Genomic DNA, 13,768 nt, shown 5'->3' on the forward strand with positions numbered 1-13,768 from the left:
TTCCTGAAGCTTCTCTTCAAATCGGTGTTTATTTGCAAAACTTGTTATGTATGGAATCTTGATTTACTGTGCTTCCCTCTAATTTTGCTTTCGGAAGTCAAACGTTTTTGCTTATCTTTGCTTATGTAGTGTCTCAATAGCAATTGTCAGAACTCTCCCTCAGCAACAAACCCACCACACTGACCTCAGCAAGACCAAAAATGTCTTACACAGAGCTAGTCTTATTCCGTGCACTCCGAATGGAATGTTCGGCTTCAGCAGTTCTCAGAGCTAAATATCATGAGCAAATGAGCGGGTTGGAAGCATTTTACGAACTTCAGTACTTGGGAGTCCTTCATAGCCTGACTGACCAGCTCCACTGCCCACTGCCCCTGTCCTCACCCTCTGTGCTCCAGTCACTCTCAGCTTGGCACTGTCCCCAACACACCCTTCTCTTTGATGTCTCTACCTTGGGACATGATGTCACTTCTGCCAGGATCACCGAGACAAGAAGAATATAGAGGGCACATGGACTTCGGGCAAGCCCAGATTCACTTCCTTCTTCTGTGATTTTGAGCACGTTAATTAATTACTTTGAACTATTTATTGATCAGAGAAACAAGAGATAGCAATATATAGGGGTTAGGGTTGTTGTAAGGACTAAGTGAAATAATAATAGTTAGCATTTAATGAGCACTTATTATGTGGCATTATTGTGACAAATGCCTACATTATCTGAATTACTACTTATATCAGCAGGATACCTACCCTTTTAGTAGCCCTTTTCATATTGTGAAGTGATGAGTTTTTTTTATATACCTGTCATACACTGAACTCTTAGTTCCTTGAGGACTAGGAAATTATCTTCTTATTGCTCTTGGAATCAAGCAAACACCGTGCCCGACACAAAGCAGGGACTAATGAATGTTTATTTAATGGACAGATAGTAAGGCATTATTGATACTTTGACTACTTCTGCACTGTCACCTTCCCTCTCCAAGTCTCAGGTGTTCATCTACTAAAATAATACTTAACTTGCAGAGTTGTTTTGAAGATTAAAAATAATAATGTGCCACAAAAAGACAGAGAGGAAACTTAAATGCATATTGCTAAGTGAAAGAAGCCAGTCTGAAAAGCCTACATCCTGTAAGATTCCAACTCTATGACATTCTGGAAAAGACAAAATTATGGAGACAGTAAAAAGATCAGTGGTTTCTAGGGGTTTGAGGGAGGGAGGGAGGATGAGTAGGCGGAACACAGTGGATTTTTAGGGGAGTGAAACCATACTGTGTGATACAAATGTAACTATTTGTCACAACCCTTAGACTATACAATATTTTACATTTGTCAAAACCTATAGGCTGTACAACGTGCAATGTGAGCCCTCATGTAAACTGTAGATTTTAGCTAATGACAATGTGTCAATATTGGCTCAGCAAGTGTAACAAATATACCACATTACTGCAAGATGTTAATTACAGGAGAAACTGGGTGGGGCAAGAGGGGGAAAATAGGAACTCTGTACTTTCTGCTCAATTTTCTGGCTCAATTTTCCTGTAAACCTAAAAGAGCTCTAAATAATTAAGTATGTTAATTAGTTTTAAAAGAAAAAAATAATGTGAACATAATTTCCATATATGATAGGCTTTATAAGAATTACATTCATCAAATATTTATTTGACTGCTTACTCTATACTAGACCCAGGGCTAGGTACTGGAGTTGCAGAGATGGAAGACCTCGTCCCTATCTTCAAGGGATTTAATGTAATGAACGTAATGAACGACACAGAGAGATAAAGAGAGAATTTTCAGTGCAGTGTGACGTGCACAGGTATGCACAGAGAAAGCACATCTAACCCAGTCTGGGGAAGAGTGGTTGCTAGGGTAGAGGAGCTTTACTGGAGAAAGTTATGTCTGAACTGGGTCTTGAAAATAAGCAGGTAGAAGAAGAAGAGGAGAGGGTGTAAGAAGGACTTCTAGGCTTGATCAAAGAATTGGGTTGGCCAAAAAGTTCGTTTGGGTTTTTTGTAAGATGTTATGAAAAACCCGAATGAACTTTTTGGCCAACCCAATAGTTGTGAACACAGTAGCCAGGGAATTAGAAGTAGATGAATATTGCTGTGGACAAGAGAAAAGTGCTATAAGGGACCATCACAGGTGAAGCTGGCAAGGTAGGGAAAAGTGAAATGAAAAGCCTTTGTATGCCATCCATTGATGGGGCGATGAGGATCCATGAGAGGAATTTAAGCAGCAGAGTGACCTGGTAGCCAGGAGCAAGGTTGAGAAAGCCCAGTATTCTGGACTCAGCTCTGTCTCCTTATCACACCCTTAGTCTCTCTGCAGCATTGCTGCTACCACTTAGGTATTTTGTTTTGTTTTGTTTTGTTTTTTCCTGGAAAGGGTCTAGTACTGGCAGCAGGGAAAGATTTGGAATTGGAGATTTTAGCAGCCAAATGGAGATGATGTGGGACATGAAATGGAAGCAGAGAAGATGGATGCTTTCTCAGCTGCTCATGTCCTTTGAGGCTGCTTTTCTGCAACACAAACTCTTTCCACTTCAGTCCACCACTCATTGGCTCAATCCTCAGGATTTCATCTCCAAAGTCCCAGGTGAGGGAAGTCATCAAAATAAATAAGGAATACCACTATCAAACATCTTTTTTTCCTCAAATAGTTTATCAACCACCATATGTGGTTAATATAAAACTGAGCAGCAAGCAGAAACCCAGGTGTGTAAGAAAAAGGGCAGGAAGGCTCTGTTAGATGATCTCCAAGAAGATAAGCTAAAGAGAATTTCTAGCCCAGAATCTGGCTTCAGCTTCTATGAAAGTGTATAACAGCCATTTCTGGAGAAATCAGTGGATAAGGTCATGAGTGAGACTTGGGAAACATAGGACTTATTACAGTTGGGACCACTGGCAGGTGGTTTGGGTACAGGACATCTGGCAAGACTATGGTGGGGGAGAGGATTGCTCTGCATTTTCTAAGTTCACCAAAACCCATCTCCAGTTCTGGAGTAGGTCCATGCAGAAAACTTCTGTGAGGTTTAATGAGCTTTCTCAGTTTATGCAGGCAGTAGGTCATAGTGTGGGGGGAGGGGGAGGGCAGGCGGGCAGGAGAACAGACACTGTGAAAACATGGGTAAGGAAATACAAAAAACAACCTGGATTATGCTTATTCAGGCATTCCATCTTCAGATTTTAAAAAGTAATAGCAGTTGACATCTTAGTGATAACCTGCCTCAATGTGTCTTCTCTCCTGAGTCACATCACTCCTATGTGTACTTGTTGCCCTCTAAACCTGGTACACAGCTCTTACACCACCATCATCCTGAGGACTCACTTCACCTATTTCCTTACTTGGATTTTCTGTTTCCCTATAATCCACACCTCCACACCTTCTTCTTCCTTGGTTTACTCCCATTCTCTCTCTCTCTTTTTCTGATTTAGCATGTCATCCCTAAGCTTCTTGAGAAAGGGTGCATGGGAAGTAAGCTTTTTGGGAATTTATGTATATTCCACCTTTATTTTTGATGGACAGTTTGTCTGGGTATAGAATTTTAGGTAGGAAATCATTTTCTTTCAGAATTTCGGAGGCATTGCTCTACCGTCCTCAGAGTTCAGGGTTCAGGGTGGTTGTTGACAAGTCTGATGCCATTCTGATTCCTACTCATTTGTATATGTGCTTTTTCTCTTTAGAAGTATAGAGAGTGTTGTCCTGTGTCTGGTGTTCTAGAATTTCATGATAATATGCTTGATATGGATCTGTTTCCATTCATTGAGCTGGGTAATTGTGGGCTCTTTTAATCTGGCAATTTAGGTCCTTTGGTTATCTTTCCTATTAAGATTTCCTCTGATGTTTGGTAATCCTAGTTGCCTGCTTATATTTAAAGGGTGGGATAGCAAAAAGCTGATGAGAAGCTCTGTGCTTTTGGGAAGACTTATTGACCGTAAGTTTTACTGAAAGATGATATGAGTAAGCTCTTTGTTAGGGAATTCCACCCCTCACCCCGTCCCACCCCATATCACTACCTTTAGGGATTTTTTTTCACTTGGGCTAGTCATATTCCTTAGAGAAGTCTTCTCCAATCTTCTGTCTGGAGGGTAAGGGTTGATTTCTAACCCATCAGGAATTGGGAGAAGATCTGAGCATTTGGTGTGCCTACATTAATTAATCCCTGTTTTCTTGCTAGAGTCCCTAAGCCCCTTCAGCCTTGGGGAAAAAAAGTGAATAAACCTCCACTTCTGTTAGAGTAGGGAGAGGGGAGTCACCCAGTGGAAAAGAGTGGGGGAGAAGGTAGGGTATAAAGGTAGCTACCTCTCAAGTAGCTTCCAACCTCCAACCAGTTCTCTTATTTCAGCCCTCCTGCATCTTCACTCCACATCCAGAGGGTTTTGCAATGCCACTAACTTAGCATTTGGTTTTCTCAGGTCTGCCAGGTCCTTTATCACTGCTTTCTAGCCTCCAAAATTATGTTGTTATTGCTTCTTCTCCCTCTCCCCCATCCTTATGAGTTTTAGTGGGGGTTCTGGAGGGAGTCAGATTAGAAGCATTTGCTTAATCATTTCTACCTGGAACCAACTATCAAACATTCTAAAAAGCTGAGATTCATTTGTCTAATAAATATTGAGTGCCTATGATATTTTGGACACTTTAATAAATGCTAGAGATGAACTATGATTTATCTGCCATCATGATGATTGATGCTCTAGGTAATGGTTTGAAATGAAAAAGTTCCTTTCCTTGCTGCCACCCCGATGTCAGAAATTTATTTTCTAGGGATTGCTCTATGCTGGGGTTTACTTGGGCAGCTTCATAACTGATCCTGATTTGAAACCACGTGTTGAAGCCTTGGATCATTTCGAATGTCACCCACCCACTCCCTTACCCTGGCTGTGTTTCTGAGTCTGTAGGTCAATTGGCCTAATACCTAATTCCAAGACTGTATGTGGTGTCAGGGCTGATTTGCCTTAAATACTGTCCATTCTAAATACTGCAGAAGCAAAGATCAGGTGCCTCAGGCACTGACTGAAGGAGGGATGTGTGGTCATCTTAACAGAGTCCTGACATGCCCCTCATATGTCTCTGTTCCCGGAGGCACTTTATTCTATATCTTGTCTTCAAAGTTTGGCAATAAAGCCTCAATGATTACAATGGTAGAAAGAGGATTGGAGGGAGGTATGACATTCATTCATTCATTCATTCTTATTTTATGGGAATATAGTTGAAGTACAATATTATATCAGTTTCAGCTGTACTACATAGTGATTTGACATTTTCATACATTATGAAATGGTCACCATGGTAAGTCTAGTAAACATATTCCACTGTATGTATATACCATGCCTTCTTTATCCATTCATCTGTTGATGGACACTTAGGTTGTTTCTATGTCTTGGCTATTGTAAATAATGCTGCGATGAACATGAGGGTGCAGATGTCTTTTTGAATTAGTGCTTTTATAGTCTTTGGATAAATACCCAGAAGTGGGATACCTGGATCATGTGGTAGTTCTATTCTTAGTTTTTTGAGGAACCTCCATGCTGTTTTCCATAGTGGCTGCACCAGTTTACATTCCCACCAGCAGTGCACGAGGATTCCTTTTTCTCCACACCCTTCCCAATACTTGCTATTTGTTGCCTTTTTGATGATTGCCATTCTGACAGGTGTGAGGTGGTATCTCATGGTGCTTTTGATTTGCATTTCCCTGATGATTAGTAATGCTGAACACTTTTTTTTTTATGTGCTTGTTGGCCATCTGTATGACTTTGGAAAAATATATGTTCAGATCCTCTCCCAATTTTTTAATCAGATTTTTTTTTGATGTTGAGTTGCAGGAGTTCTTTGCATATCTTGGTTATTAGCCCCTTATCAGATATATCATTTGCAAATATCTTCTCCTCTTCCGTAGGCTAACTTTTTGTGTTGTTCATAGTTTCCTTTGCTGTGTAAAAGCTTTTTTAGTTTGACGTTGTCCCATATGGTTATGTTTGCTTTTCTTTCCCTTGCCTGAGGAGATATATGCAAAAAAAAAAAAAATTGCTAAGACTAATGTCTAAGAGCATACTGCTTATATTTTCTTCTAGAAGCTTTATGGTTTCAGGTCTTACATTTAATTCTTTAACCCATTTTAAATTTATTTTTGTGCACAGCATGAGAAAGTAGTCCAGTTTGATTCTTTTGCATGTAGCTGTCCAGTTTCCCAACACCATTTATTGAGAGGCTATCTTTTCCCCATTGTGTATTCTTGCCCCTTTTATCATAGATTAACTGCCCATATAGGTGTAGGTTTACTTCTGGGCTCTCTATTCTGTTCCATTGATCTACGTGCCTGTTTTTGTGCCAGTACCATACTATTTTGATTGATTACTGTAGCTTTGTAGTATAGTTTGAAATCAGGGGGCATGATACTTCCAGCTTTGCTCTTCTTACTTGAGGTTGCTTGGGCTATTTGGGATCTTCTGCATTTCCATACCAATTTTATAATTATTTGTTCTAGTTCTGTGAAAAATGCCTTCAGTATTTTGGTAGAGATTGCATTGAATCTGTAGATTACCTTGGGTTGTATGGTCATTTTAACAATAGTAGTGCTTCCAATTCATGTGCATGGAATATCTTTCCATTTGTTTGTGTCATCTTCAATTTCCTTCATCAGTATCTTATAGTTTTCAGAATACACATCTTTTACCTCTTTGGTTAGATTTATTCTTAGGTATTTTATTCTTTGCGATGCACTTGTAAATGAGATCATTTTCTTAATTTCTCTTTTATTAGTGTATAGAAATGGAACAGATTTCCACATATTAATTTTGTATCCTTCAACTTTACTGAATTCATTTATTAGTTCTAACAGTTTTTTAATGTCATCGTTAGGATTTCTATACATAGTACCATGTCATCTGCAAACAATGACAGTTTTACTGTTTTCTTTTGAATGTGGATGCCTTCTATTTCCTTTTCTTGTTTGATTGCTGTGGCTAGGACATTCAATGCTATGTTGAATAAAAGCAAGAGTGTGCATCCTTGTTTTTTTTTTTAATCTTTTATACAGCAGGTTCTTATTAGTTATCTATTTTACACATATTAGTGTATATATGTCAATCCCAATCTCCCAGTTCATCCCACCCCCCTTCCTCACCTTCCTTCCTTGGTGTCCATATGTTTGTTCTCTACATCTGTGTCTCTATTTCTGCCTTGCAAACTGGTTCATCTGTACCATTTTTCTAGATTCCACATATATGTGCTAATATACGATATTTGTTTTTCTCTTTCTGACTTACTTCACTCTGTATGAGAGTCTCTAGGTCCATCCACGTCTCTACAAATGACCCAATTTAGTTCCTTTTTATGGCAGAGTAATATTCCATTGTATATATGTACCACATCTTCTTTACCCATTCATCTGTTGTTGGACACTTAGGTTGCCTCCATGTCCTGGCTATTGTAAATAGTGCTGCAGTGAACACTGTGGTACATGACTCTTTTTGAATTACGGTTTTCTCTGGGTATACGCCCAGTAGTGGGATTGCTGGGTCATATGGTAATTCTATTTTTAGTTTTTTAAGGAACCTCCATATTGTTCTCCATAGTGGCTGTATCAATTTACATTCCCACCAACAGTGCAACAGGGCTCCCTTTTCTCCACACCCTCTCCAGCATTTGCTGTTGGTAGATTTTCTGATGATGCCCATTCTATTTAACTGGTGTGAGGTGATACCTCATTGTACTTTTGATTTGCATTTCTCTAATAATTAGTGATGTTGAGCAACTTTTCATGGGCCTCTTGGCCATCTGTATGTCTTCTTTGGAGAAATGTCTATTTAGGTCTTCTGCCCATTTTTGGATTGGGTTGTTTGTTTCTTTAATATTGAGCTGCAAGAGTTGTTCATATATTTTGGAGATTAATCCTTTGCCTGTTGATTCATTTGCAAATATTTTCTCCCATTCTGAGGGTTGTAATTTTGTCTTGTTTATAGTTTCCTTTGCTGTGCAAAAGCTTTGAAGTTTCAGTAGGTCCCATTTGTTTATTTTTGTTTTTATTTCCATTACTCTAGGAGGTGGGTCAAAAAAGATCTTGCTGTGATTTATGTCAAAGAGTGTTCTTCCTATGTTTTCCTCTAAGAGTTTTATAGTGTCTGACCTTACATTTAGGTCTTTAATCCATTTTGAGTTTATTTTTGTGTATGGTGTTAGGGAGTGCTCTAATTTCATTCTTTTATATGTAGCTGTCCAGTTTTCCCAGCACCATTTACTGACGAGACTGTCTTTTCTCCAATGTATATGCTTGCCTCCCTTGTCATAGATTAGTTGACCATAGGTGTGTGGGTTTATCTCTGGGTTTTCTATTCTGTTCCATTTATCTATGTTTCTGTTTTTGTGCCAGTACCATATTGTCTTGATTAGCTTTGTAGTATAGTCTGAAGTCAAGGAACCTGATTCCTGCAACTCCATTTTTTTCCCTCAAGACTGCTTTGGCTCTTTGGAGTCTTTTGTGTCTCCATACAAATTTTAAGATTTTTTGTTCTACTTCTGTAAAAAATGCCACTGGTAATTTGAAGTGATTGCATTGAATCTGTAGATTGCTTTGGGTAGTATAGTCATTTTCACGATATTGATGCTTCCAATCCAAGAACATGGTATATCTCTCCATCTGTTTGTGTCATTTTTGATTCCTTTTTTCAGTGTCTTACAGTTTTCTTAGTACAGGTCTTTTACCTCCTTAGGTAGGTTTATTCCTAAGTAGTTTATTCTTTTTCTTGCAATGGTGAATGGGCTTGTTTCCTTAATTTCTCCTTCTGATTTTTCATTGTTAGTGTATAGGAATGCAAGAGATTTCTGTGCATTAATTTTGTACCCTGCAACTTTACCAAATTCATTGATTAGCTCTAGTAGTTTTCTGGTGGCATTTTTAGGATTCTCTATGTATAGTATCATGTCATCTGCAAACAGTGACAGTTTTACTTCTTCTTTTCCAATTTGTATTCCTTTTATTTCTTTTTCTTTTCTGATTGCTGTGTCTAGGACTTCCAAAACTATGTTGAATAATAGTGGCGAGAGTGGGCCTCCATGTCTTGTTCCTGATCTTAGAGGAAACGCTTTCAGTTTTTCACCGTTGAGAATGATGTTTGCTGTGGGTTTGTCATATATGGCTTTTATGATGTTGAGGTAGGTTCCCTCTATGGCCACTTTCTGGAGGGTTTTTAATCACAAATGGGTTTTGAATTTTGTCAAAACCTTTTTCTGCATCTATTGAGATGATCGTATGGTTTTTATTTTTCAGTTTGTTAATATGGTGCATCACATTGCTTTGTGTATACTGAAGAATACTTGCATCCCTGGGATGAATCCCACTTGATCATGATGTATGATCCTTTTAATGTGTTGCTCGATTCTGTTTGCTAGTATTTTGTTCAGGATTTTTGCATCTATATTCATCAGTATTGGTCTGTAATTTTCTTTTTTTTGTAGTATCTCTGTCTGGTTTTGGTATGAGGGTGATGTTGGCCTTGTAGAATGAGTTTGGGAGTGGTCCTTCCTCTGCAATTTTTTGGAAGAGTTTGAGAAGGATGGGTGTTAGCTCTTTTCTGAATGTTTGATAGAATTCACCTGTGAAGCCATCTGGTCCTGGACTTTTGTTTGTTGGAAGATTTTTAATCACAGTTTCAATGTCATTACTTGTGATTGGTCTGTTCATATTTTCTATTTCTTCCTGGTTCAGTCTTGGAAGGTTATACCCTTCTAAGAATTTGTCCACGTCTTCCAGGTTGTCCATTTTATTGGCATAGAGTTGTTTGTAGTAGTCTCTCATGATGCTTTGTATTTCTGCGGTGTCCATTGTGACTTCTCCTTTTTCATTTCTAATTTTATTGATTTGAGTCCTCTCCCTCTTTTTCTTGATGAGTCTGGCTAAAGGTTTATCAATTTTGTTTATCTTCTCAAAGAACCAGCTTTTAGTTTTATTGATCTTTGCTATTGTTTTCTTTGCTTCTATTTCATTTATTTCTGCTCTGATCTTTATGGTTTCTTTCCTTCTACTTACTTTGGGTTTTGTTTGTTTTTCTTTCTCTAGTTCCTTTAGGTGTAAGGTTAGATTGTTTACTTGAGATTTTTCTTGTTTCTTGAGGTAGGATTGTATTGCTATAAACTTCCCTCTTAAAACTGCTTTTGTTGCATCCCATAGGTTTCGGATCATCGTGTTTTCATTGTCATTTGTCTCTAGGTATTTTTTGATTTCCTCTTTGAGTTCTTCAGTGATCTCTTGGTTATTTAGTAGTGTATTGTTTAGCCTCCATGTGTTTGTGTTTTTTATGTTTTTTTCCCTGTAATTGATTTCTAATCTTATAGCATTGTGGTCAGAAAAGGTGCTTGATATGATTTCAATTTTCTTAAATTTACTGAGGCTTGATTTGTGGCCCAAGATGTGATCTATCCTGGAGAGTGTTCCGTGTGCACTTGAGAAGAAAATGTCATCTGCTGTTTTTGGATGGAATGTCCTATAAATATCAATTAAATCTTTCTGGTCTATTGTATCATTTAAAGCTTGTGTTTCCTTACTAATTTTCTGTTTGGATGATCTGTCCATTGGTGTAAGTGAGGTGTTAAAGTCTCCCACTATTACTGTGTTACTGTCAATTTCCTCTTTTAGAGCTGTTAGCAGGTGCCTTATGTATTGAGGTGCTCTTATGTTGGGTGCATATATATTTATAATTGTTATATCTTCTTCTTGGATTGATCCTTTGATCATTACGTAGTGTCCTTCCTTGTCTCTTGTAACGTTCTTTATTTTAAAGTTTATTTTATCTGATATGAGTATTGCTACTCTCCTTTCTTTTGATTTCCATTTGTGTGGAATATCTTTTTTCCATCCCCTCATTTTCAGTCTGTACGTGTCCCTATGTTGGAAGTGGGTCTCTTGTAGACAGCATATATAAGGGTCTTGTTTTTGTATCCATTCAGTGAGCCTGTGTCTTTTGTTTGGAGCATTTAATCCATTTACATTTAAGGTAATTATCGATATGTATGTTCCTATTACCATTTTCTTAATTGTTATGGGTTTGTTTTTGTAGGTCTTTTTCTTCTCTTGTGTTTCCCACTTAGAGAAGATCCTTTAGCATTTGTTGTAGAGCTGGTTTGGTGGTGCTGAATTCTCTTAGCTTTTGCTTGTCTGTAAAGCTTTTGATTTCTCCATCGAATCTGAATGAGATCCTTGCCAGGTAAAGTAATCTTGGTTGTAGGTTCTTCCGTTTCATCACTTTAAATATATCGTTCTACTCCCTTCTGGCTTGTAGAGTTTTTGCTGAGAAATCAGCTGTTAACCTTATGGGAGTTCCCTTGTATGTTATTTGTCGTTTTTCCCTTGTTGCTTTCAAAAACTTTTCTTTGTCTTTAATTTTTGTCAATTTTATTACTATGTGTCTCGGCATGTTTCTCCTTGGGTTTATCCTGCCTGGGACTCTCTGTGCTTCCTGGACTTGGGTGGTTATTTCCTTTCCTACGTTAGGGAAGTTTTCGACTATAATCTCTTCAAATATTTTCTCGGGTCCTTTCTCTCTCTCTTTTCCTTCTGGGACCCCTATAATGAGAATGTTGTTGCATTTAATGTTGTCCCAGAGATCTCTTAGGCTGTCTTCATTTCTTTTCATTCTTTTTTCTTTATTCTGTTCTGCAGCAGTGAATTCCACCATTCTGTCTTCCAGGTCACTTATCTGTTCTTGTGCCTCAGTTAGTCTGCTATTGATTTCTTCTAGGGTATTTTTCATTTCAGTTATTGTATTGTTCATCTCTGTTTGTTTGTTCTTTAATTCTTTGTTGTCTGTTGTTTGTTCTTTAACTCGTCTATGTCTTGTTAAACATATCTTGCATCTCCTCGATCTTTGCCTCCATTCTTTTTCCGAGGTCCTGGATCATCTTCACTATCATTATTTTGAATTCTTTTTCTGGAAAGTTGATTATCTCCACTTCATTTAGTTGTTTCTCTGGGGTTTTATCTTGTTCCTTCATCTGGTACATAGTCCTCCGCCTTTTCATTTTGTCTGTCTTTCTGTGAATGTGGTTTTTGTTCCACAGTGCAACTCATTTAATTTAATGTAATTCCATAAGAAATTCATAAGCATGGCAAAATTCTTTTGGAACAATGCAAATAATTCAAGAATTTGTAATTCTCTCTTCAATCTCCCGCTCATTCAGACTTCGTACTCCTGTTTTATATTTCTGTATTCTATTTTACAAAATCTCTTGAAGTCAAACAGACATATTTACACAAATCACATGCATATGAGGGTGTGTTCTCAGATGCACTGATTACCTTAGTCCACCTTGTCTTTATATTTCCAAGAGATGAACTGCATACATCTAGTAGCACAACCCAGCTGCTGTGATTTTTGGTTTGGGGTGCCTGTGGAACAGGAAGAGGCCAGGCAGGCTCCCATCAGGACTAGCCTCTGTATTTGCCTGAAATGCCAGTGTCCACTGATGGTAGGTTTTTTTCTTTGGGAAAACTTTCTTTTGGCCTCCATAGTTTGTTCAAACATTAAAAGGATGCACAGCCTTGTTTGAATGAATTGTGTCATTTGAAATTTCTGGACTGGCTATTGATCAAGTCTAGGATGAATTGGAAAAAGAGAAAATTATCTCTGCTTATTACTGGTATCTTACACTGATAAGGAACAGAAAGACCTCTGGAGTTTTTTATCTTGTACATTGAGTCAGGAAAATCACACGTTTAGGACAGCTACAAGTAATAATGGTGTCAAAAATAACATCTTATTTTTGCATAGTACTCAGAGGTTACAAAGCATAGTTACACACACTAATGCCTCTAAATAGCCTTGAACTTGGTTTTCTTTGATTTACTTCTGTGTAATTCAAAGATTGCTTAACAATTTATTAATGACTGACACAATAAACATGTTTTATCAGCTAGCAGTTTCCTAACCTCAGTTTAAAGGTATGGTTTATATTGAAAATTCCCCCTCTTACCCCACACTTTGCACTAATAGCACCTGAAAAAATCAGTAGCACAAGGAAGTGTGTGAAACAAGCTGCCTGAAACTTAGAAGCAGTAACAAGACAGAATCATAAAATCTCAGTGAGGGAAGAATGTTAAAGTCAGCTAGTTCAAACCTCTGTCTAATCCTGTTCTACATTCAGAAATCCTCCCCCAAGGGAAGGCTCTGCACTCTCCTGAAAACATTTTGCATTTCCTAGATAGCAGATTACTCCACATCATCAGAGGGCAAATTACCGCAGGAGGTAGGGGAATAGGGTCAGTGGATAAGGAGTTGGAGGAGGAGAGGAATGGAGAGAAATGGGAACCGCCCATGAGAGAATAGAGTTTATTTTTTCAAGAGACACTGACCACTCATCATGGGCCTAGTACAGTTGGTGCTGTGCTAGGGAGAAAACGCACCTTTGTGGAGTTTACAGCCTAGTGAAGGAGGAGAAGTCTTCATACAAAGCAGTTAACTGTGGGGTGTGCCAGTGAATCACCCCTTGAACTCTAGAATTTGATTAATAAAATAAAGGCAAAACAGATGACACTGGACACAGGTACTTTAAAGAAACCGAACTGGTCACAGGCCAGGTGTGTGATTTGTTTAGAGAAGAACTGGAGATTTCACTTATCTAAACAAATACTATATTAAGCAATTGGGAGGGGTTGCAAATTAGGACAAAAAATGTAAACCTGAGTGGGTCTTGGACTCGTAATCCTATTCTGAGAAAAGACCCAAATCCAGCCTCCAGAGTTCTCAGTGGGGGACAGAGCATCACAGGGGCCTAGAAGAGCCGT

The sequence above is a fragment of the Eschrichtius robustus genome, chromosome 4 (genome assembly GCF_028021215.1).
Source record: "Eschrichtius robustus isolate mEscRob2 chromosome 4, mEscRob2.pri, whole genome shotgun sequence".
Lineage (NCBI taxonomy): Eukaryota > Metazoa > Chordata > Mammalia > Artiodactyla > Eschrichtiidae > Eschrichtius > Eschrichtius robustus.